This window comes from Pleurodeles waltl, chromosome 5 (genome assembly GCF_031143425.1).
Source record: "Pleurodeles waltl isolate 20211129_DDA chromosome 5, aPleWal1.hap1.20221129, whole genome shotgun sequence".
NCBI lineage: Eukaryota > Metazoa > Chordata > Amphibia > Caudata > Salamandridae > Pleurodeles > Pleurodeles waltl.
The window spans coordinates 845,638,109-845,664,269 of NC_090444.1; the positions used below are offsets into that span (position 1 = coordinate 845,638,109).

The window sequence follows — 26,161 nt, forward strand, 5'->3', positions numbered from 1 at the left end:
TGGGCACATCTGTGCCCAAGAAAGCATTTCCAGAGGCTGGGGGAGGCTACTCCTCCCCTGCCTTCACACCATTTTCCAAAGGGAGAGGGTGTCACACCCTCTCTCAGAGGAAGTTCTTTGTTCTGCCATCCTGGGCCAGGCCTGGCTGGACCCCAGGAGGGCAGATGCCTGTCTGAGGGGTTGGCAGCAGCAGCAGCTGCAGTGAAACCCCAGGAAGGGCAGTTTGGCAGTACCAGGGTCTGTGCTACAGACCACTGGGATCATGGGATTGTGCCAACTATGCCAGGATGGCATAGAGGGGGCAATTCCATGATCATAGACATATTACATGGCCATATTCGGAGTTACCATTGTGAAGCTACATATAGGTAGTGACCTATATGTAGTGCACGCGTGTAATGGTGTCGCCGCACTCACAAAGTTCAGGGAATTGGCCCTGAACAATGTGGGGGCACCTTGGCTAGTGCCAGGGTGCCCTCACACTAAGTAACTTTGCACCTAACCTTTACCAGGTAAAGGTTAGACATATAGGTGACTTATAAGTTACTTAAGTGCAGTGTAAAATGGCTGTGAAATAACGTGGACGTTATTTCACTCAGGCTGCAGTGGCAGGCCTGCGTAAGAATTGTCAGAGCTCCCTATGGGTGGCAAAAGAAATGCTGCAGCCCATAGGGATCTCCTGGAACCCCAATACCCTGGGTACCTCAGAACCATATACTAGGGAATTATAAGGGTATTCCAGTAAGCCAATGTAAATTGGTAAAATTGGTCACTAGCCTGTTATTGACAATTTGAAATAAATGAGAGAGCATAACCACTGAGGTTCTGGTTAGCAGAGCCTCAGTGAGACAGTTAGGCACCACACAGGGAACACATACATATAGGCCACAAACTTATGAGCACTGGGGTCCTGACTAGCAGGGTTCCAGTGACACATAACAAACATACTGAAAACATAGGGTTTTCACTATGAGCACTGGGCCCTGGCTAGCAGGATCCCAGTGAGACAGTGAAAACACCCTGACATACACTCACAAACAGGCCAAAAGTGGGGGTAACAAGGCTAGAAAGAGGCTACTTTCTCACACCCAGCATATCTGAACAAAGCCCTTTTTTGATGTTTATGTAAGAATATTTTTTCTTCTAAGACAAGCAGGGGTGCACAAGACAGGCTCGTCCAGGATCATAAGTACCCACCTATGATTTTTTTAAATCATTTTTTTCTTCATTTTTTCCTTTTGTTTTGAAAGAGGTGTTTTATTTACTCCCAGTTTGTTGTTTTTGTTATATCCCTTCTTTAAAAAACACCAAAAAGTTAAAAATGTTGAAAAACACAAAAATACAGTTGTACTGTTACTTGAAAAAACTCTTTTCAGAGATACCCTATACTTTCATTATGCATGTTGTTTGTACTATGTACCCCCTTATTTCCTTCTTGAGGACTCAGGAGACACTTGTGAGAGCCATGATGCTCCCATACAATTCAATTCAATTCAAAGGAGCTTTATTGCGGCTACAAGAGCCAAAAAAGCGCGAGCAGTAATAAATACAAATAAATACACATAATAAAATTGCAGGTAAAAATGATAAAAGGGAGTAAAAGGTAAGAGAAAATGGAAAAAGTGGAATAAAAAATGGAATAAAATGAAATAAAATGAAATGCGCTGGGCAGGATATTGGGACAGACTTATTTGGAGTCTTTATCCAGAAGAGTTTTCCCTCTGACAAGCCAACTAGCTCTGAGGAATTTGGCGATGGCGATCACTAGCGTTGGCCTGGTGTCTGATCTGAGGATTCGCAGAGCTAGCGCAGAGCAGCGTACTCCCAGTAGTCTGCATGCCGGGGCCAGCCATTTCCTATGGGGGCGGTATACGCGGGGCAGGCAAAAAGGAGGTGAGGGAGATTCTCGACGGGGGCTTTGCAAGCTGGGCATGCGGTTGATTCATTGTGTGACCAGCTACTGGTGAAAAGTCTTAATGGGAGTGTTCCAATGCGGAGCTGGAAGTACAGTTTCCTTTCCCTTGGGGCTGTGATTAGGTCCCAAAAAGCTTCGTACTTGCATGACTCTTTTAGGTTGGCAAAGTCACAAGATAATGTAGTGTGGAGTGCAGCCCTTGTGTCTTCGTGGTTGGCCATTTGCCAGTATAGTTTCTTTAGTTCGCTTTTCGAGGGAAAGACTGACGTGGCTGGTAAGTTCCAGAGATCATCGAGCCCGAGTGAGTAAAGTAAATCCTTGATGCATCGTAGCCAGGGGATTCTGTGAAGATGGTCGGCTTTTAGGATGACCTGTAGAGCTTCAGTGAAGATGTCGAGCTCCGGAGTGGTCCAGAGACGCCGCCAGTACAGCAGAGGTCGCAGGCGGGCTTTGTGACCAATGCGTTTGATGCCGAGATCCTTGAAAAGAGGGAACAGTGGGGTGCTTAGCGGGAGGGACACAAGGTTTCTTAGGAAGTTGTTTTCAGCGGTGGTTAGGTATTGGGTTTTGGTATAGCCCCAAAGTTCAGCCCCGTAAAGCGCTGAGGAAACGGCCTGGGCTTCGTATAGCTGTAATGCTGGGCGAATTGGTTTTGTGTGTGAGAGGTGGAAATTTTTTAGTAGAGCCCCAGTTGTTTGTCTTAATTTAAGGGCTTGTTTTACTATGTTTGGCTTCCAGGACATGTTGTCAGTGAATGTTATGCCCAGGTAGCTGAAAATGCCCACCTTCTCAAGTGAGGAGCCCTCTAAAGTAAACTTCCCTTTGAAAGATCTGTGGGGATTAAGGGTCATTAGTTTTGTTTTTGAGGCGTTGATATCGAGTCCCTGTGATGAGCAGAAATGCTCGAAGCACTCAAGGAGTTTCCTTAGACCACTGGGGGTCTTGGATATCAAAAGAGTGTCATCGGCAAAAAGTAAGACTGGGATTTTTTGTGTGCCAAGTGAAGGTGCGTCAGCCTGCAGTCTGAGGAGGGAGGGGACAATTTCATTGATATACAGGGAAAAGAGGGTCGGGGCAAGTACGCAACCTTGCCGCACACCCCGGGAAACGTGGATTCTATCAGTTAGTTGGCCCTTGTTGCCCCACCTGACTTGTGCGTAGTTGTCCTCGTGGAGTCGTATCAAAATGGCAAGAATGTGCTCCGGGATTCCCATCCGAGAGAGAGTGACCCAAAGTTTGTTGCGAGGTACTAGGTCAAAAGCGGATTTGAGGTCCACAAAAGCTACATAAAGGCTGCCTTTACCAATGAACACTGTTTTCCAATATAATAATAGGAATCTGAGGGCTTGATCAGTGGTGGAAATCTTCTTTCGGAAACCGGCTTGGAGGGGGCTAAGGATATTGCGGTCAGTCATCCATTCTTCGATCTTTCCTAGGAGGCAGTGGCAGAAGACTTTTTGGACACAGTCAATTAGGCTAATAGGTCTATAGTTGCAGGGAAGTGGTCTGTCACCCTTTTTAAAGATTGGAATAACAATAGCCGCTTTCCAAGACTCAGGAATTGGTGCCCCAGATGCTATTGCGTTAGCTAGAATGGTGAGGTATCTTGACCAGGATGCTAGGTCTGTTGAGAACAGGTCTGCTGGGACGCAGTCTGATCCAGGGGCCCTTGCGTTAGCTAGAATGGTGAGGTATCTTGACCAGGATGCTAGGTCTGTTGAGAACAGGTCTGCTGGGACGCAGTCTGATCCAGGGGCCCTGCCGCGTTTTAAAGTGCTTAGATAGTAGGTTATATCACTTTGGGAAAACAACAGGGGTGCTGCGGTGGTGGGTGCTAATAAGTGAATTAGGTTGGGGCCCGTACAAACAGGGGTGGGGCTATCATGATCAGGGGAGTACAGACTACTAAAGTGAACTATCCAGTCTCTTGGGGCAATGTTGGTTGTAATGTCCAAACCACTAGTTACTGGGCCTCGCGCTGCCAGGGACCAGAACAGACTATAATTCCTCTTGCGCACAGCGTCGCTGAGTGCTGTCCACCATTTGTTATCTTGATCACGCTTGGCTATGCGTATTGCAGATTTATAGGACTTCCTAGCTACGCGGGTGGCGGTGGGGTCCTTGGATTTAATGGCTTGAACTAGGCGCTTGTTTAGGGACCGACACGTTTTGTTGAACCAGCGGTGCCTGCCTATGGGTCGTTTGTCGTCGTGGGCTGGGGGTACTGAGAAGTGAGCTGCGATATCCCTAAAGCAGGAGGTGTGGATTGAGCTTATTTCCTGGTGGGGGGTTGCAGAACCTGCCTCTAGGCACATTAGTGTGGATTTTAGGGTGTTATTGGCAGCGTTGATGAGTGCGGGCCGAGCCACGATCTTGTCCCATTTTAGGTGTCTTTTATTGTTGGCCAGGCTAATACCCTCGGGTGCTACTGCTGCGGAGTTAGACGTGGCTGGGAGATTACCTAGGGCTAATGTGTGGACAGAGAGAGGATTGTGATCACTTTCAGTTCTTACGATGATCGTCATATCGATGACTAGAGGCCATAATCTTATATTGAATAGGCAATAATCGATTCTGCTGGTGTGGTTGATTTTGTTATACGTGTGACTACCATTGGTGTCTGAATTGGTTCTGCCATTTAGCGCCCTGAGCCCAAACTCCATGGTCAGTGATTTGACCTGGATAGCGACCGACGTCCATCTCTTGATGGGTGGGATTGACAGGGCGGGGATAGACCAGGCTTGATCTTCCTCGCGGGTGGACCTGAGATCGTCCCAGTCAAGGGGTTCGAATGTGACGTTGAAGTCTCCAGCCACAATGGTTTTGTGATGGCGGGGATAGTTTTGTAAGAGGGCCGCGAGGGAGCAGAGGGTTTTGGAGACTTGACCCCCCCCGACCCCTCGAGTGTAGATATTAAAGATGTTCACCACAGAGTCAGGCCCAAAGGATAGACGAAGGCCTAACAGGTTGGGAGAGACGGTAGGTAGCTGTGATATATGGCAGCTAAGTGATGTTTTGATCCAGATTGTCAGGCCCCCTGAGGGCCTGCCTCTCGTACTGGCCACAGCGGGGATGTGGAAATTTGTGTAGCCTGATCGGAAAAGTGGATCGAGTGACCATGTTTCCTGGAGGAGACATATGTCGTGTTCGTCAATAAAGGAGCAGAAGTATGGAAGGGGGAGAATAGATTTCAGACCTGCCACGTTCCATGAAACAAGTCGTACCCCAGATTGTGGCTGAATTATCCTGTCTGAATGCCTGGGGTTTGTAAGGTTGGGTGTCGGGGGTTGGTCTGGCAGATGTGGTTGAGTGAGCAGGGATGGGTTGGTACCAATGTTTGTCCGTGAGGCTTGCGGTGGTTGGTGATGTTCCTCTGTTGGAACTGGCCTGGTCCTGGTCCAGGAAGTGCTTGCACGCCTAGGCAGCAGTACTTGGTTTGGTGGGCAATATGCCTGCAAGATGGAAGGAGCGTCGTTGTCATGATTGTTCAGTGGACCGGAAGTGGTCTTGGTGTCATGGGTAGGGGAGAGAATACATGGGCAAGCAGTGGTGGGGTAAAAGGAGGATCTGGGGGTGATAGATGTTAGAAGGTTGCAAGGTTTGCCTGCACAGATTTTAGGGGAGGCTGTGAGTCAATCATATTTACCAAGAGAGGATAGGTTTACTGCTGGGTGGTAACTCGAGCACTCCTCGTGGAGCGTGGGTGGCCTGGGGTGTTTGAACTGGATGTGTGAGTCTGCTGGTGGGCTTGTTCTTGCCTCTAGGGCCACTAAATTGTTTACCATGGTCCTGTTCTTGAGTGTCAGTTTTAGGATATCAAAGTGAGTTCCCGGGTCTGGCCGTCGTACTACATTAATTAGGTCCTCGGGTATTATGGATCGGCAGCCTCTAACATGGCGAATCCAGTGGATTGCCTTGTTTTTGATAGAGTCTGCCCCTTCCTTGCGTGTCATTGTGGTTAACTTGGGAACGTTAACCATTAGAACTATATTACCTAAATGGGACTGATCAGTGGCAGGTTGTGCAGAGTATTTTGAGGCAGTATTGCTCATGGGTTTTGGGGTTTTTATGATAGATGTCTAGTGAGTTTCCTATGCCTGAATTGTAGAAAGAGGGTGTCTGGTAAGAGTTTGTGGTCTTTTCTCCGATGGGGTGAGGACCGACGTAGCTAGAAGCTGAGGAGTTGGGCGGGTTTGTTGTGATGCCTGATAGGGTTGGGTTTTGGGCAAGGTTAGTGGTGGTCGTGTTGTTTGCGTGGGTTAGCTGTTTTACTATTACAAGTAGGGAGTTAACCATATGCTTGAGTTCTGTGACCTCCTTCCTTAGAACTTGTATGCATTCAATAGGCTGTGGGGTTACATGAGGAAAGTGCACATTGGTTGCTGCTGGCCCATCTGCCAGGGTGTCTGGGTTGGTGTCGTCGTGTGATTCAGGGATGTTGGTTAAGGGATTGAAACGGTTACTGAGCTGGATGGAGTCATTGATGGCAAGTGGTGGGTCTTCTGCTAGAGAGGGGGCGGTATGGGTGATAACATTCCTACTTTCGCCCACCCCTGTAGTATCAGTGACTTGTTGCCCACGTTTCACGAAAATCTCAGCGATTTTCATGGGGCCGTCCTTCCTGTTAATTGAGGGCCCCCCCCCTCAGATTCAATAGAAATATTTCCCTGGGGGCTAGTTAGTATTCCATTGCATTCGCCCAGGAGAGAGTCGATTCTATCCATGACGCAGTTGCTAGCTGCATGCTTATGCCTTTTTCGCTTGGCTTTTAGCACTACCCCGGGCCCTGCCTCTATTGCTTTCCTTTTGCCCATCTGGTGTTGGTGTAGGTGCAGAGTTGAACGATAGAGTGTCAGATTTAGTAGAGCAGCTGACTGGGGACACAGAGTTGACAATAGCAAATGGGACTAAGTCCAATATGGCCTTCTTGGGTGATAGATGTCAGGGGGGTGGCCCAGCCCAGCCTCTGTCGGCCGCTGACGGGCGCAGGATGGGCCCGCCCTTGGCCCGGGCTTCGCCCGCGCGGCGGGAGCGCGAAAGTGTTTATAAAGGGCTCCTGCCCCTCCTCTGGCCTCACAGCGCTTCCCGTGACGGCGGGAGCGCGATAACGATTTAAAGGGCTCCTGCCCCTCTTCTGGCCTCATAGCGCTTCCCGCGACGGCGGGAGTGCGAAAGTGTTTATAAAGGGCTCCTGCCCCTCCTCTGGCCTCACAGCGCTTCCCGCGACGGCGGGAGCGCGATAACGATTTAAAGGGCTCCTGCCCCTCTTCTGGCCTCACAGCGCTTCCCGCGACGGCGGGAGCGCGAAAGTGTTTATAAAGGGCTCCTGCCCCTCCTCTAGCCTCACAGCGCTTCCCGCGACGGCGGGAGCGCGATAATGATTTAAAGGGCTCCTGCCCCTCTTCTGGCCTCACAGCACTCCCATACATAGCATAGACGATTCTCACAAGCCTGTCTTGAGAATCAGATGCACAGTCCTCTGTGTCCACTTGCAAGAGGGAAGTGTTTACATTCATAAGTCTCTTAGGAGACAATACTTTATAACTGAATTTTCATTTTCACTGAACATATCCGGTTGTAATAGGTAAAATGTATATGCACCAGATTTCGCTACCCTCCCCATGTTTTTTTCCTGTGAATCCAAAACACTCCTGTGAGATTGCAAACACACTTAAGACGAAAATATTACATTTTCCTTCATTACAATAGTTATCGCCTATAATCCACTCTGCTAGACTATGGAGAAAGACTAGCTTCTCCACTGAGACTTTGCGTGAAGATAACAAGTGCATAGAGTAGGGTGTAAAGAGACACTCCCTCTCCATTTACACCTTTCCCAGGCTGAGTATTATGCATAGTTAGTGGCGATGGTACTCACTGTAGGAGGCTGGCCTGGCTTGTAGTGGGTACCAAGGGTGTAGGAGGCTGGACTTGCTTGTAGTGAGTACAAAGGGGTACTTACACCTTGCACCAGGCCCAGGTATCCCTTATTAGTGTATAGGGTGTCTAGCAGCTTAGGCTGATAGATAATGGTAGCTTAGCAGAGCAGCTTAGGCTGAACTAGGAGACGAGGGAAGCTCCTACAGTACCACTAGTGTCACTTGCACAATATCATAAGAAAACAGAATACACAGATATACTAAAAATAAAGGTACTTTATTTTTATGACAATATGCCAAAGTATCTCAGTGAGTACCCTCAGTATGAGGATAGCAAATATACACAAGATATATGTACACAATACCAAAAATATGCAGTATAGTCTTAGAAAACAGTGCAAACAATGTATAGTTACAATAGGATGCAATGGGGACACATAGGGATAGGGGCAACACAAACCACATACTCCAAAAGTGGAATGCGAACCACGAATGGACCCCAAACCTATGTGACCTTGTAGAGGGTCGCTGGGACTGTAAGAAAACAGTGAGGGTAAGAAAAATAGCCCACCCCAAGACCCTGAAAAGAGAGTGCAAAGTGCACTAAAGTTCCCCAAATGACATAGAAGTCGTGATAGGGGAATTCTGCAGGAAAGACACAAACCAGCAATGCAACAACGATGGATTTCCAAACGAGGGTACCTGTGGAACAAGGGGACCAAGTCCAAAACTCACAAGCAAGTCGGAGATGGGCAGATGCCCAGGAAATGCCAGCTGTGGGTGCAAAGAAGTTGCTACTAGGCAGTAGAAGCTGAGGATTCTGCAGGAACGCCAAGGGCTAGAAACTTTCCCTTTGGAGGATGGATGTCGCTCGTCGTGAAGAGTCGTGCAGAAGTGTTTTCCCGCTGAAAGACCGCAAACAAGCCTTGCTAGCTGCAAATCATGCAGGTAGGATTTTTGGGTGCTGCTGTGGCCCAGGAGGGACCAGGATGTCGCCAATTGTGTCAGGAGACAGAGGGGGCACCCACCAAGACAAAGAGCCCTCTCAGAAGAAGGCAGAACCAGCAAAAGTGCCAGAACAGGCACTACAAAGAGGAGGGAAACAGTGCTCACCTGAAGTTGCACAAAGGAGTCCCACGCCGCCGGAGGACAACTTGGAAAGTCGTGCAATGCAGGTTAGAGTGCCGTGGACCCAGGCTTGGCTGTGCACAAAGGATTTCCATCGGAAGTGCACAGAGGCCGGAGTAGCTGCAAAAGACGCGGTTCCCAGCAATGCAGTCTGGCGTGGGGAGGCAAGGACTTACCTCCACCAAACTTGGACTGAAGAGTCACTGGACTGTGGGAGTCACTTGGACAGAGTTGCTGGATTCAAGGGACCTCGCTCGTCGTGCTGAGAGGAGACCCAGGGGACCGGTGATGCAGTTCTTTGGTGCCTGCGGTAGCAGGGGGAAGATTCCGTCGACCCACGGGAGATTTCTTCGGAGCTTCTAGTGCAGAGAGGAGGCAGACTACCCCCACAGCATGCACCACCATGAAAACAGTCGAGAAGGTGGCAGGATCAGCGTTACAGAGTTGCAGTAGTCGTCTTCGCTACTTTGTTGCAGTTTTGCAGGCTTCCAGCGCGGTCAGCAGTCGATTCCTTGGCAGAAGGTGAAGAGAGAGATGCAGAGGAACTCTGATGAGCTCTTGCATTCGTTATCTAAGGAATTCCCCAAAGCAGAGACCCTAAATAGCCAGAAAAGAGGGTTTGGCTACCTAGGAGAGAGGATAGGCTAGCAACACCTGAAGGAGCCTATCAGAAGGAGTCTCTGACATCACCTGCTGGCCCTGGCCACTCAGAGCAGTCCAGTGTGCCAGCAGCCCCTCTGTTTACAAGATGGCAGAGGTCTGGAGCACACTGGAGGAGCAGCTCTGGGCACCTCCCAGGGGAGGTGCAGGTCAGGGGAGTGGTCACTCCCCTTTCCTTTGTCCAGTTTCGCGCCAGAGCAGGGTTGAGGGGTCCCTGAACCGGTGTAGACTGGCTTATGCAGAAATGGGCACCATCTGTGCCCATGAAAGCATTTCCAGAGGCTGGGGGAGGCTACTCCTCCCCTGCCTTAACACCTTTTTCCAAAGGAAGAGGGTGTAACACCCTCTCTCTGAGGAAGTCCTTTGTTCTGCCATCCTGGGCCAAGCCTGGCTGGACCCTAGGAGGGCAGAAACCTGTCTGAGGGGTTGGCAGTAGCAGCAGCTGCAGTGAAACCCCTGAAAAGGCAGTTTGGCAGTACCAGGGTCTGTGCTACAGACCCGTGGGATCATGGGATTGTGCCAACTATGCCAGGATGGCATAGAGGGGGCAATTCCATGATCATAGACATGTTACATGGCCATATTCGGAGTTACCATTGTGAAGCTACACATAGGTAGTGACCTATGAGTAGTGCACACGTGTAATGGTGTCCCCGCACTCACAAAGTCCGGGGAATTTGCCCTGAACAATGTGGGGGCACCTTGGCTAGTACCCGGGTGCCCACACACTAAGTAACTTTGCACCTAACCTTTACCAGGTAAAGGTTAGACATATAGGTGACTTATAAGTTACTTAAGTGCAGTGGTAAATGGCTGTGAAATAACGTGGACGTTATTTCACTCAGGCTGCAGTGGCAGGCCTGTGTAAGAATTGTCAGAGCTCCCTATGGGTGGCAAAAGAAATGCTGCAGCCCATAGGGATTTCCTGCAACCCCAATACCCTGGGTACCTCAGTACCATATACTAGGGAATTATAAGGGTGTTCCAGTATGCCAATGTAAATTGGTAAAAATGGTCACTAGCCTGTTAGTGACAATTTGGAAAGAAATGAGAGAGCATAACCACTGAGGTTCTGATTAGCAGAGCCTCAGTGAGACAGTTAGTCACTACACAGGTAACACATTCAGGCACACTTATGAGCACTGGGGCCCTGGGTTACCAGGGTCCCAGTGACACATACAACTAGAACAACATATATACAGTGAAAAATGGGGGTAACATGCTAGGCAAGATGGTACTTTCCTACACAACCCCCCCCCCAAACGAAGGACAATAAGACTAGCCATGACCTGATGAGTCTTCATTGTCTAAGTGGAAATATCTGGAGAGTCCATCTGCATTGGAGTGGCTACTCCCAGGTCTATGTTCCACTGTATAGTCCATTCCCTGTAGGGATATGGACCACCTCAACAATTTAGGATTTTCACCTTTCATTTGTTTTAGCCAAAGTAGAGGTTTGTGGTCTGTCTGAACAATGAAGTGAGTGCCAAACAGGTATGGCCTCAACTTCTTCAGTGCCCAGACCACAGCAAAGGCCTCCCTCTCTATGGCAGACCAACGCTTTTCTCTAGGGGTCAACCTCCTACTAATAAAAGCAACAGGTTGATCCTGGCCCTCAGAATTAAGTTGTGATAGGACTGCCCCTACTCCTAATTCAGATGCATCAGTCTGGACATAGAATTTTTTAGAGTAACAAGGGCTTTTCAGGACAGGTGCAGAGCACATGGCCTGCTTCAGCTCCTCAAAAGCTTTCTGACAGTTTGCTGTCCATAATACCTTTTTAGGCATTTTCTTGGATGTGAGGTCATTAAGAGGGGCTGCAATGGAGCCATAGTTCTTAATGAACCTCCTGTAATACCAAGTGAGGCCTAGGAAGGCTCTCACCTGAGCCTGAGTTGTAGGGGGAACCCAATCAATAATTATTTGGATTTTCCCCTGAAGTGGTGCAATCTTTTCCCCACCAACAAGGTGTCCCAGATAAACCACCTTCCCATGCCCTATCTGGCACTTTGAAGCCTTGAGAGTGAGGCCTGCCTTCTGCAGGGCCTCCAAAACTTTCCATAGGTGGACCAGGTGATCATCCCAGCTGGAGCTAAAGACAGCTATATCGTCCAAATATGCTGCACTGAAAGCTTCCAGCCCTTGCAGGACTGTGTTCACCAACCTTTGAAAAGTGGCAGGTGCATTTTTCAAACCAAAAGGCATTACAGTAAACTGGTAATGTCCTCCAATGGTTGAAAATGCAGTTTTAGGTTTAGCATCTTCTGACAATTTGATCTGCCAATACCCTGCAGTCAAATCAAAAGTGCTTAGATACTTGGCAGATTCCAGTGTATCTATGAGCTCATCTGCCCTGGGTATAGGGTGAGCATCAGTTTTGGTTACCAAGTTGAGACCTCTATAGTCTACACAAAACCGCATTTCCTTCTTTCCATCTTTGGAATGGGGTTTTGGTACAAGTACCACAGGAGAAGCCCATGGACTTTCAGAGTGCTCAACCACTCCTAGTTCTAACATTTTCAGCACCTCTTGCTTTATGCAGTCCCTGACATGGTCAGGCTGCCTATAGATCTTACTTTTGACAGGTAAACTGTCTCCAGTATCTATAGTGTGCTCACACCAAGAAGTGGTACCTGGCACAGTAGAGAAGAGTTCAGAGAATTGATCTAGGAGATTTATGCAATGGTCTTTCTGCTCAGCAGTAAGACAATCAGCCAAAACTACACCTTCCACAAGAGCATCTTGTTCTGTGGAAGAGAAGAGATCAGGTAGAGGATCACTGTCTTCTTCCTGTCCCTCATCAGTTGCCATGAGCAGGGTGAGATCAGCCCTGTCATAGTAGGGTTTAAGGCGGTTGACATGGAGCACCCTAAGGGGACTCCTGGCAGTGCCTAAGTCAACTAAATAGGTGACTTCTCCCTTCTTTTCAACAATTGTGTGGGGTCCACTCCATTTATCTTGGAGTGCTCTTGGGGCCACAGGCTCCAAGACCCACACTTTCTGCCCTGGTTGGTACTGAACCAAAACAGCCTTCTGATCATGCCATTGCTTCTGGAGCTCTTGGCTGGCCTGAAGGTTTTTGCTGGCCTTTTTCATGTACTCAGCCATCCTTGATCTGAGGCCAAGTACATAATCCACAATATCCTGCTTAGGAGTTTTTAAAGGTTGTTCCCAACCCTCCTTTACAAGTGTGAGTGGACCCCTAACAGGGTGTCCAAAAAGAAGTTCAAAGGGGCTGAAGCCCACTCCTTTCTGGGGTACCTCCCTGTAGGCAAAAAGGAGGCATGGTAGAAGGATATCCCATCTCCTGCTGAGTTTTTCAGGGAGACCCATAATCATGCCTTTGAGAGTTTTATTAAATCTCTCCACCAGTCCATTTGTTTGTGGATGATAGGGTGTTGTGAACTTGTAAGTTACACCACACTCCTTCCACATGGCCTTTAAGTATGCAGACATGAAATTGCTTCCCCTGTCTGATACTACTTCCTTTGGGAAGCCCACTCTGGAAAATATTCCCAGGAGGGCCTTTGCCACTCCAGGTGCTGTAGTGGTCCTTAAAGGAACTGCTTCAGGGTATCTTGTGGCATGGTCCACTACCACCAAGATAAATCTATTGCCTGAAGCAGTAGGAGGGTCAAGGGGGCCAACTATGTCAACCCCTACCCTTTCAAAGGGAACCCCAACCACAGGCAGTGGAATAAGGGGTGCCTTTGGGGTGCCACCTGTCTTGCCACTGGCTTGACAGGTTTCACAGGACTTACAAAAATCTTTTGTGTCCTCAGACATCCTAGGCCAATGAAACAAGGGAACAAGCCTGTCCCAAGTTTTCATTTGCCCTAGATGCCCAGCTAGGGGAATGTCGTGGGCAAGAGTTAGGAGGAACTTTCTGTACTCCTGAGGAATCACTAATCTCCTGGCAGCTCCAGGTTTAGGATCCCTATGCTCAGTGTACAAGAGGTTGTCCTCCCAGTAAACTCTGTGAGAGTCACTGACAACCCCATTAGCCTGTTTGACAGCTTGCTGTCTGAGACCCTCTAATGTGGGACAGGTTTGCTGTGCCACACTCAGCTCCTCCCTGGCAGGCCCCCCTTCACCCAAAAGCTCAGCAGTATCTGCTTCCAGCTCCTCTGGTGTAGGTTCTGCACAAGGAGGAAATTCTTCTTCTTCAGAAGTAGAATCCACTGTAGAGGGAGGGATAGTAGGAAGTGGTTTGCTTCTACTAGCCCTAGCTTTAGGGAGCACTTGGTCCATTGTTCCAGGATCCAAGCTTCCCTGTCCTTTTTGCTTTTTGGCCTGAGCCCTTGTCAAAGCAAAAATATGCCCTGGGATGCCCAGCATTGCTGCTTGGGCCTCCAACTCCAAATCTGACCAAGCTGATGTCTCCAAATCATTTCCTAGTAGACAGTCTACAGGTAAATCTGTGGCTACCACAACTTTCTTTGGACCAGTAACCCCCCCCCAGTTGAGATTAACAACAGCCATGGGGTGGCTAAGTGTGTTGTTGTGAGCATCGGTTACTTGGTACTGGTGACCAAGTAGGTGTTGTTCAGGGTGGACCAGTTTCTCTATGACCATAGTCACACTGGCTCCAGTGTCCCTGTAGGCCTGAACCTCAACACCATTTATTAGGGGTAGCTGCTTGTACTTATCCATATTAAGGGGACAAGCAACTAAGGTGGCTAAATCAATAGCCCCCCAGAGACTAACACAGCCTCTGTGGCCTCCCTAACAAGGCCAACCCCAACTAAGTTACCAATAGTGAGCCCAGCTACTCCCTTGGATTGGCTATTAGTAGGTTTGCTCCCACCACCACTGCTATTAGTAGGGACACTAGGGATAGCAGTAGGGGTTGTAGTGGTAGGAACATTGGTGCTTTTCTTTGGACAACTGGGATCTGTTGTCCAATGGCCTTTTATTTTACATAAATAGCACCATGGTTTCTTTTCCTTGTTCTGATTAAAAGAGGATTTGGGCCCACCACCCCCACCAGAGTGTTTTTGTGGGCCTGATGAAGACTCATTTTTAGATTTGTCCCCACCCTTGTCAGAAGACTTACCATCCTTCTTTTTGTTGCCATCTTTGTCACCCCCTGTATGAACTTTTCTGTACACTCTTGTTCTGACCCATTTGTCTGCCTTCTTTCCCAATTCTTGGGGAGAGGTCAGATCAGAGTCCACCAAGTACTGGTGCAACAAATCAGACACACAATTATTAAGAATATGCTCTCTCAGGATTAAGTTATACAGGCTGTCATAATCAGTAACTTTACTGCCATGTAACCACCCCTCCAAGGCCTTCACTGAATGGTCAATGAAATCAACCCAGTCTTGTGAAGACTCCTTTTTGGTCTCTCTGAACTTTATCCTGTATTGTTCAGTGGTTAAGCCATAACCATCCAGGAGTGCATTCTTAAGAACTTGGAAATTATTGGCATCATTTTCTTTCACAGTAAGGAGCCTATCCCTACCTTTTCCACTAAATGATAGCCATAGGATAGCAGCCCACTGCCTTTGAGGGACATCCTGTACAACACAGGCCCTCTCAAGTGCAGCAAACCACTTGTTAATGTCATCCCCCTCCTTATAAGGGGGAACTATCTTGTGCAGATTCCTGGAATCATGCTCTTTTGCAGGATGACTATGGGGAATACTGCTGCTGCCACCATGGGTATCTAAACCCAACTTCTGTCTTTCCTTCTCTAGTTCAAAAGACTGTCTATCCAAATCCAGCTGTTGCTTTTTAAGCTTCAGTCTGGTTTGTTCCACCCTCAACTTATTGAGTTCCCTCTCTAACATTCTGTCATCAGGGTTGGTGGCAGGGACATTCCTAGATACAGAGGTATGATGGGAATGAACAGAAGGAGACCTGTCCCTTACAGAAGCCACCCTAACAGCTTGGCTAACAGAAACATCACTACCAGTATGGTGAGAATAAATGCTTTTGCTATGATGTGAGACAACACTATTTGTATGGTGTGGCTCATCATCATTACCAACTATGCTAGACTGTCTAGTAATGGGCAGGCTAGGAAGTTTCTTTCCTGAATCTTTTCCTGGGGGAGTCCCTGAATCAGATTGGGAACTATTAGGTACTTTTTCAACAGATGGGGCACTTATAGCCTTATCTTGTTCTCTAAGCATGTTAATTAACAATTCCAAGGAAGGATTCTTCCCTACACTCAAACCTCTCTCTATGCAGAGACTCCTTGCTCCTTTCCAGCTAAGGTGATCATATGCAAGTTTGGACATATCAACATTTTGGCCTGTGCCAGACATTTTTAGAGAGAGTTAAAGTGATAGAAAAAGAGAAAAAAGTTTGCAGAACTTTTTAGAAAGACAGAAAAACAACTTTTTAAACTTTTAAGGACTTTTTAAAAGTTTAGAAGTACTTTTCAGCACTTAGAAAAGAGTGAAAAGAGGAAATACAAAACTTTTTGATTATGTGTATATACACTGACCTTGTTTTGTATATTTTTCTCTTATGAAAAGTACAATGACAAGAGTGGTAAGTAGTTTCAAAGCACTTATCCCACCACTGCACAACCAATGTAGGAGGCTGGACTGGCTTGTAGTGAGTACCAAGGGGTACTTGCACCTTGCACCAGGCCCAGTTATCCCTTATTAGTGTATAGGGTGTCTAGCAGCTTAGGCTGATAGATAATGGTAGCTTAGCAGAGCAGCTTAGGCTGAACTAGGAGACGTGTGAAGCTATTACAGTACCACTTAGTGTCATATGCACAATATCACAAGAAAACACAATACACAGTTATACTAAAAATAAAGGTACTTTATTTTTATGACAATATGCCAAAGTATCTTAGAGTGTACCCTCAGTGAGAGGATAGGAAATATACACAAGATATATATACACAATAGCAAAAATATGCAGTATAGTCTTAGAAAACAGTGCAAACAATGTATAGTTACAATAGGATGCAATGGGGACACATAGGGATAGGGGCAACACAAACCATATACTCCAAAAGTGGAATGCGAACCACGAATGGACCCCAAACCTATGTGACCTTGTAGAGGGTCGCTGGGACTATTAGAAAATAGTGAGAGTTAGAAAAATAACCCTCCCCAAGACCCTGAAAAGTGAGTGCAAAGTGCACTAAAGTTCCGCTAAGGACAAGGAAGTCGTGTTAGAGGAATAATGCAGGAAAGACACAACCCAACAATGCAACAACGCTGGATTTCCAATCTGGGGTACCTGTGGAGCAAGGGGACCAAGTCCAAAAGTCACAAGCAAGTCGGAGATGGGCAGATGCCCAGGAAATGCCAGCTGCGGGTGCAAAGAAGCTTCTACTGGACAGAAGAAGCTGCGGTTTCTGCAGGAACGCAAAGGGCTAGAGACTTCCCCTTTGGTGGAAGGATCCGTCTTGCGTTGTAGAGTCGTACAGAAGTGTTTTCCCGCCGAAAGAATGCCAACAAGCCTTGCTAGCTGCAAATCATGCAGTTAGCGTTTTTGGACGCTGCTGCGGCCCAGGAGGGACCAGGAGGTCGCAAATTGGACCAGATGGTAGAGGGGACGTGGAGCAAGACAAGGAGCCCTCTTAGCAGCAGGTAGAACCCGTAGAAGTGCCAGAAACAGGCACTACGAGGATGCGTGAAACGGTGCTCACCCGAAGTTACACAAAGGAATCCCACATCGCCGGAAAACAACTTAGGAGGTCGTGCAATGCAGGTTAGAGTGCCGTGGACCCAGGCTGGACTGTGCACAAAGGATTTCCGCCGGAAGTGCACGGAGGCCGGAGTAGCTGCAAAAGTCGCGGTTCCCAGCAATGCAGTCTAGCGAGGTGAGGCAAGGACTTACCTCCACCAAACTTGGACTGAAGAGTCACTGGACTGTGGGGGCCACTTGGACAGAGTTGCTGGATTCGAGGGGCCTCGCTCGTTGTGCTGAGAGGAGACCCAAGGGACCGGTAATGCAGCTTTTTGGTGCCTGCGGTTGCAGGGGGAAGATTCCGTCGACCCACGGGAGATTTCTTCGGAGCTTCTAGTGCAGAGAGGAGGCAGACTACCCCCACAGCATGCACCACCAGGAAAACAGTCGAGAAGGCGGAAGGATCAGCGTTACTGAGTTGCAGTAGTCGTCTTTGCTACTATGTTGCAGTTTTGCAGGCTTCCAGCGCGGTCAGCAGTCGATTCCTTGGCAGAAGGTGAAGAGAGAGATGCAGAGGAACTCGGCTGAGCTCTTGCATTCGTTATCTAAAGTTTCCCCAGAGACAGAGACCCTAAATAGCCAGAAAAGAGGGTCTGGCTACCTAGGTGAGAGGATAGGCAAGCAACACCTGAATGAGCCTATCAGAACGAGTCTCTGACGTCACCTGGTGGCACTGGCCACTCAGAGCAGTCTAGTGTGCCAGCAGCACCTCTGTTTCCAAGATGGCAGAGGTCTGGAGCACACTGGAGGAGCTCTGGACACCTCCCAGGGGAGGTGCAGGTCAGGGGAGTGGTCACTCCCCTTTCCTTTGTCCAGTTTCACGCCAGAGCAGGGCTAAGGGGTCCCTGAACCGGTGTAGACTGGCTTATGCAGAATTGGGCACATCTGTGCCCATGAAAGCATTTCCAGAGGCTGGGGGAGGCTACTCCTCCCCTGCCTTCACACCATTTTCCAAAGGGAGAGGGTGTAACACCCTCTCTCAGAGGAAGTCCTTTGTTCTGCCATCCTGGGACAAGCCTGGCTTGACCCCAGGGGGACAGAAACCTGTCTGAGGGGTTGGCAGCAGCATCAGCTGCAGTGAAACCCCAGGAAAGGCAGTTTGGCAGTACCAGGGTCTGTGCTACAGACCACTGGGATCATGGGATTGTGCCAACTATGCCAGGATGGCATAGAGGGGGCAATTCCATGATCATAGACATGTTACATTGCCAAATTCGGAGTTACCATTGTGAAGCTACATATAGGTAGTGACCTATATGTAGTGCACGCGTGTAATGGTGTCCCCGCACTCACAAAGTCCGGGGAATTGGCCCTGAACAATGTTGGGGCACCTTGGCTAGTGCCAGGGTGCCCTCACACTAAGTAACTTTGCACCTAACCTTTACCAGGTAAAGGTTAGACATATAGGTGACTTATAAGTTACTTAAGTGCAGTGTAAAATGGCTGTGAAATAACGTGGACGTTATTTCACTCAGGCTGCAGTGGCAGGCCTGTGTAAGAATTGTCAGAGCTCCCTATGGGTGGCAAAAGAAATGCTGCAGCCCATATGGATCTCCTGGAACCCCAATACCCTGGGTACCTCAGTACCATATACTAGGGAATTATAAGGGTGTTCCAGTAAGCCAATGTAAATTGGTAAAATTGGTCACTAGCCTGTTAGTGACAATTTGAAATAAATGAGAGAGCATAACCACTGAGGTTCTGGTTAGCAGAGCCTCAGTGAGACAGTTAGGCACCACACAGGGAACACATACATATAGGCCACAAACTTATGAGCACTGGGGTCCTGACTAGCAGGGTCCCAGTGACACATAACAAACATATTGAAAACATAGGGTTTTCACTATGAGCACCGGGCCCTGGCTAGCAGGATCCCAGTGAGACAGTGAAAACACCCTGACATACACTCACAAACAGGCCAAAAGTGGGGGTAACAAGGCTAGAAAGAGGCTACTTTCTCACACTTCCCCTTTGGAGGATGGATGTCCCTCGTCGTGAAGAGTCGTGCAAAAGTGGTTTCCCGCCAAAAGACTGCCAACAAGCCTTCTAGCTGCAAATCATGTGGTTAGGGTTTTTGGGTGCTGCTGTGGCCCAGGAGGGACCAGGATGTCGCCAATTGCGTCAGGGGACAGAGGGGGCGCCCAGCAAAACAAGGAGCCCTCTCAGAAGCAGGCAGCACCCGCAGAAGTGCCGGAAGAGGCACCACGAAGAGGAGTGAAACGGTGCTCACCCGAAGTTGCACAAAGGACTCCCACGCCGCCGGAGGACAACTTAGAAAGTCGTGCAATGCAGGTTAGAGTGCCGTGGACCCAGGCTTGGCTGTGCACAAAGGATTTCTGCCGGAAGTGCACAGAGGCCGGAGTAGCTGCAAAAGACGCGGTTCCCAACAATGCAGTCTGACGTGGGGAGGCAAGGACTTACCTCCACCAAACTTTGACTGAAGAGTCACTGGACTGTGGGAGTCACTTGGACACAGTTGCTGGATTCAAGGGACCTCGCTCGTCGTGCTGAGAGGAGACCCAGGGGACTGGTGATGCAGTTCTTTGGTGCCTGCGGTAGCAGGGGGAAGATTCCGTCGACCCACGGGAGATTTCTTCGGAGCTTCTAGTGCAGAGAGGAGGCAGACTACCCCCACAGCATGCACCACCAGGAAAACAGTTGAGAAGGTGGCAGGATCAGCGTTACAGAGTTGCAATAGTCGTCTTTGCTACTTTGTTGCAGTTTTGCAGGCTTCCAGCGCGGTCAGCAGTCGATTCCTTAGCAGAAGGTGAAGAGAGAGATGCAGAGGAAAACTGATGAGCTCTTGCATTTGTTATCTAAGGAATTCCCCAAAGCAGAGACCCTAAATAGCCAGAAAAGAGGGTTTGGCTACTTAGGAGAGAGGATAGGCTAGCAACACCTGAAGGAGCCTATCAGAAGGAGTCTCTGACGTCACCTGCTGGCCCTGGCCACTCAGAGCAGTCCAGTGTGCCAGCAGCACCTCTGTTTTCAAGATGGCAGAGGTCTGGAGCACACTGGAGGAGCTCTGGGCACCTCCCAGGGGAGGTGCAGGTCAGGGGAGTGGTCACTCCCCTTTCCTTTGTCCAGTTTCGTGCCAGAGCAGGGCTGAGGGGTCCCTGAACCGGTGTAGACTGGCTTATGTAGAAATGGGAACCATCTGTGCCCATGAAAGCATTTCCAGAGGCTGGGGGAGGCTACTCCTCCCCTTCCTTAACACCTTTTTCCAAAGGGAGAGGGTGTAACACCCTCTCTCTGAGGAAGTCCTTTGATCTGCCATCCTGGGCCAAGCCTGGCTGGACCCCAGGAGGGCAGAAACCTGTCTGAGGGGTTGGCAGTAGCAGCAGCTGCAGTGAACCCCTGAAAAGGCAGTTTGGCAGTACCAGGGTCTGTGCTACAGACCCGTGGGATCATGGGATTGTGCCAACTATGCCAGGATGGCATAGAGGGGTTAATTCCATGATCATAGACATGTTACATGGCCTTATTCGGAGTTACCTTTGTGAAGCTACACATAGGTAGTGACCCATGTGTAGTGCACGCATGTAATGGTGTCCCCGCACTCACAAAGCCCGGGGAATTTGTCCTGAACAATGTGGGGGCACCTTGGCTAGTGCCAGGGTGCCCACACACTAAGTAACTTTGCACCTAACCTTTACCAGGTAAAGGTTAGACATATAGGTGACTTATAAGTTACTTAAGTGCAGTGGTAAATGGCTGTGAAATAACGTGGACGTTATTTCACTCAGGCTGCAGTGGCAGGCCTGTGTAAGAATTGTCAGAGCTCCCTATGGGTGGCAAAAGAAATGATGCAGCCCATAGGGATCTCCTGGAACCACAATACCTCAGTACCATATACTAGGGAATTATAAGGGTGTTCCAGTATGCCAATGTGAATTGGTGAAATTGGTCACTGTAGGAGGCTGGACTGGCTTGTAGTGAGTACCAAGGGGTACTTACACCTTGCACCAGGCCCAGGTATCCCTTATTAGTGTATAGGGTGTCTAGCAGCTTAGGCTAATAGATAATGGTAGCTTAGCAGAGCAGCTTAGGCTGAACTAGGAGACGAGTGAAGCTCCTACAGTACCACTAGTGTCACTTGCACAATATCATAAGAAAACACAATACACAGATATACTAAAAATAAAGGTACTTTATTTTTATGACAATATGCCAAAGTATCTCAGAGGGTACCCTCAGTATGAGGATAGTAAATATACACAAGATATATGTACACAATATCAAAAATATGCAGTATAGTCTTAGAAAACAGTGCAAACAATGTATAGTTAGAGTAGGATGCAATGGGGATACATAGGGATAGGGGCAACACAAACCATATACTCCAAAAGTGGAATGCGAACCACGAATGGACCCCAAACCTATGTGACCTTGTAGAGGGTCGCTGGGACTATTAGAAAATAGTAACGGTTAGAAAAGTAGCCCACCCCAAGACCCTGAAAAGTGAGTGCAAAGTGCACTAAAGTTCCCCAAAGGACATAGAAGTCGTGATAGGGGAATTCTGCAGGAAAGACACGATCCAGCAATGCAACAACGATGGATTTCCAGTCGAGGGTACCTGTGGAACAAGGGGACTAAGTCCAAAAGTCACAAGCAAGTCGGAGATGGGCAGATGCCCAGGAAATGCCAGCTGTGGGTGCAAAGAACCTGCTACTGGACAGTAGAAGCTAAGGATTCTGCAGGAACGACAAGGGCTAGAGACTTCCCCTTTGGAGGATGGATCCCTCACACCGTCGAGAGTCGTGCAGAAGTATTTTCCCGCCGAAAGACCGCCAACAAGCCTTGCTAGCTGCAAATCGTGCGGTTAGGGTTTGTGGATGCTGCTGTGGCCCAGGAGGGACCAAGATGTTGCCAATTGCATCTGGGGACAGAGGGGGCGTCGAACAAGACAAGGAGCTAACTCTCAGAAGCAGGCAGCCCCCGCAGAAGTGCCGGAACAGACGCTACAAAGAGGAGTGAAATGGTGCTCACCCGAAGCTGCACAAAGGAGTCTCACATCGCCAGAGGGCCACTTAGAAAGTCGTGCAATGCAGGTTAGAGTGCCGTGGACCCAGGCTTGGCTGTGCACAAAGGATTTCCGCCGGAAGTGCACAGAGGCCGGAGTAGCTGCAAAAGTCGTGGTTCCCAGCAATGCAGTCTGGCGTGGGGAGGCAAGGACTTACCTCCACCAAACTTGGACTAAAGAGTCACTGGACTGTGGGAGTCACTTGGACATAGTTGCTGGATTCAAGGGACCTCGCTCGTCATGCTTAGAGGAGACCCAGGGGACCAGTGATGCAGTTATTTGGTGCCTGCGGTAGCAGGGGGAAGATTCTGTCTACCCACAGGAGATTTCTTTGGAGCTTCTAGTGCAGACAGGAGTCAGACTACCCCCACAGCATTCACCACCAGGAAAACAGTCGAGAAGGCGGCAGGATCAGCGTTACAGAGTTGCAGTAGTCGTCTTTGCTACTTTGTTGCGGTTTTGCAGTCTTCCAGCGCGGTCAGCAGTCGATTCCTTGGCAGAAGGTGAAGAGAGAGATGCAGAGGAACTCTGATGAGCTCTTGCATTCATTATCTCAGGAATTCCCCAAAGCAGAGACCCTAAATAGCCAGAAAAGAGGGTTTGGCTACTTAGGAGAGAGGATAGGCTAGCAACACCTGAAGGAGCCTATCAGAAGGAGTCTCTGACGTCACCTGCTGGCCCTGGCCACTCAGAGCAGTCCAGTGTGCCAGCAGCACCTCTGTTTCCAAGATGGCAGAGGTCTGGAGCACACTGGAGGAGCTCTGGGCACCTCCCAGGGGAGGTGCAGGTCAGGGGAGTGGTCACTCCCCTTTCCTTTGTCCAGTTTTGCGCCAGAGCAGGGCTGAGGGGTCCCTGAACCGGTGTAGACTGGCTTATGCAGAAATGGGCACCATCTGTGCCCATGAAAGCATTTCCAGAGGCTGCGGGAGGCTACTCCTCCCCTGCCTTAACACCTTTTTCCAAAGGGAGAGGGTGTAACACCCTCTCTCTGAGGAAGTCCTTTGTTCTGCCATCCTGGGACAAGCCTGGCTGGACCCCAGGAGGGCAGAAACCTGTCTGAGTGGTTGGCAGCAGCAGCAGCTGCAGTGAAACCCCTGAAAAGGCAGTTTGGCAGTACCCGGGTCTGAGCTACAGACCCGTGGGATCATGGGATTGTGCCATCAATGCCAGGATGGCATAGAGGGGGCAATTCCATGATCTTAGACATCTTACATGGCCATATTCGGAGTTACCATTGTGAAGCTACACATAGGTATTGACCTATGTGTAGTGCACGCGTGTAATGGTGTCCCGCACTCACAAAGTCCGGGGAATTTGCCCTGAACAATGTGGGAGCACCTTGGCTAGTGCCAGGGTGCCCACACACTAAGTAACTTTGCACCTAACCTTTACCAGGTAAAGGTTAGACATATAGGTGACTTATAAGTTACTTAAGTGCAGTGAAAATGGCTGTGAAATAATGTGTGCATTATTTCACTCAGGCTGCAGTGGCAGGCCTGTGTAGGATTTGTCAAAGCTCCCTATGGGTGGCAAAAGAAATGCAGCAGCCCATAGGGATCTCCTGGAACCCCAATACCCTGGGTACCTCAGTACCATATACTAGGGAATTATAAGGGTGTTCCAGTATGCCAATGTGAATTGGTGAAATTGGTCACTAGCCTGTTAGTGACAATTTGGAAAGAAATGAGAGAGCATAACCACTGAGGTTCTGGATAGCAGATCCTCAGTGAGACAGTTAGTCATAACACAGGTAACACTTTCAGGCACACTTATGAGCACTGGGGCCCTGTCTGGCAGGGTCCCAGTGACACATACAACTAAAACAACATATACACAGTGAAAAATGGGGGTAACATGCCAGGCAAGATGGTACTTTCCTAAAGATAGGCTCCTTACTGTTAAGGAAAGTGATGCCAATGAATTTACAGTTCTTAAGAATGCACTCCTAGATGGTTATGGCTTAACCACTGAACAGTACAGGATCAAGTTCAGAGAAACCAAAAAGGAGTCTTCACAAGACTGGGTAGACTTTGTTGACCATTCAGTGAAGGCCTTGGAGGGGTGGTTACATGGCAGTAAAGTTTCTGACTATGAAAGCCTGTATAATTTAATCCTGAGAGAGCATATTCTTAATATTTGTGTGTCTGATTTGTTGCACCAGTACCTAGTGGACTCTGATCTGACCTCTCCCCAAGAATTGGGAAAGAAGGCAGACAAATGGGTCAGAACAAGGGTGAACATAAAAGTTCATACAGGGGGTGACAAGGATGGCAAGAAGAAGGATGGTAAGCCTCCAGACAAGGGTGGGGACAAATCTAAAAATGAGTCTTCATCAGGTCCACAAAAACACTCTGGTGGGGGTGGTGGGCCCAAATCCTCTTCAAATCAAAATCAAGTAAAGAAACCATGGTGCTATTTATGTAAAGTAAAAGGCCATTAGACAACTGATCCCAGTTGTCCAAAGAAAAGCACCAAGCCTCCCACTAGCACAACCCCTACTGCTACACCTAGTGCCCCTAGTAATAGCAGTGGTGGTGGGAGCAAACCTACTAATAGCCAATCCAAGGGAGTAGCTGGGTTCACTTTTGGTAATTTAGTCCGGGTTGGTCTTGTTAGGAAGACCACAGAGGCTGTGTTAGTCTCTGAAGGTGCCATTGATTTGGCCACCTTGGTTGCTTGTCCCCTTAATATGGATAAGTACAAGCAACTTCCCCTAATAAATGGTGTTGAGGTTCAGGCCTACAGGGACCCAGGTGCCAGTGTTACCATGTTAATAGAGAAACTGGTTGTAGGAGGCTGGACTGGCTTGTAGTGAGTACCAAGGGGTACTTGCACCTTGCACCAGGCCCAGTTATCCCTTATTAGTGTATAGGGTGTCTAGCAGCTTAGGCTGATAGATAATGGTAGCTTAGCAGAGCAGCTTAGGCTGAACTAGGAGACGTGTGAAGCTACCACAGTACCACTTAGTGTCATATGCACAATATCATAAGAAAACACAATACACAGTTATACTAAAAATAAAGGTACTTTATTTTTATGACAATATGCCAAAGTATCTTAGAGTGTACCCTCAGTGAGAGGATAGGAAATATACACAAGATATATATACACAATAGCAAAAATATGCAGTATAGTCTTAGAAAACAGTGCAAACAACGTATAGTTACAATAGGATGCAATGGGGAAACATAGGGATAGGGGCAACACAAACCATATACTCCAGAAGTGGAATGCGAACCACGAATGGACCCCAAACCTATGTGACCTTGTAGAGGGTCGCTGGGACTATTAGAAAATAGTGAGAGTTAGAAAAATAACCCTCCCCAAGACCCTGAAAAGTGAGTGCAAAGTGCACTAAAGTTCCCCTAAGTACAAAGTAGTCGTGTTAGAGGAATAATGCAGGAAAGACACAAACCAGCAATGCAACAACTGTGGATTTCCAATCTAGGGTACCTGTGGAACAAGGGGACCAAGTCCAAAAGTCACAAGCAAGTCGGAGATGGGCAGATGCCCAGGAAATGCCAGCTGCGGGTGCAAAGAAGCTTCTACTGGACAGAAGAAGCTGAGGTTTCTGCAGGAACGAAAAGGGCTAGAGACTTCCCCTTTTGTGGACGGATCCCACTTGCCTTGGAGAGTCGTGCAGAAGTGTTTTCCCGCCGAAAGAATGCCAACAAGCCTTGCTAGCTGCAAATCGTGCGTTTGGCGTTTTTGGATGCTGCTGGGGCCCAGGAAGGACCAGGAGTTCGCAAATTGGACCTGAAGAGAGAAGGGACGTCGTGCAAGACAAAGAGCCCTCACTAAAGCAGATAGCACCCAGAGAAGTGCCAGAAACAGGCACTACAAGGATGCGTGAAACAGTGCTCGCCGAAGTTGCACAAAGGAGTCCCACGT

General features: G+C 48.6%; 1 protein-coding gene across 1 annotated transcript in view; it reads left to right on the forward strand.

Annotated features, from left to right (window-relative positions):
- LOC138297324 (visual pigment-like receptor peropsin) overlaps positions 1-26,161 on the forward strand; it is a 1,373,961-nt gene that overhangs the window by 1,023,522 nt on the left and 324,278 nt on the right. The window lies entirely within an intron of this gene.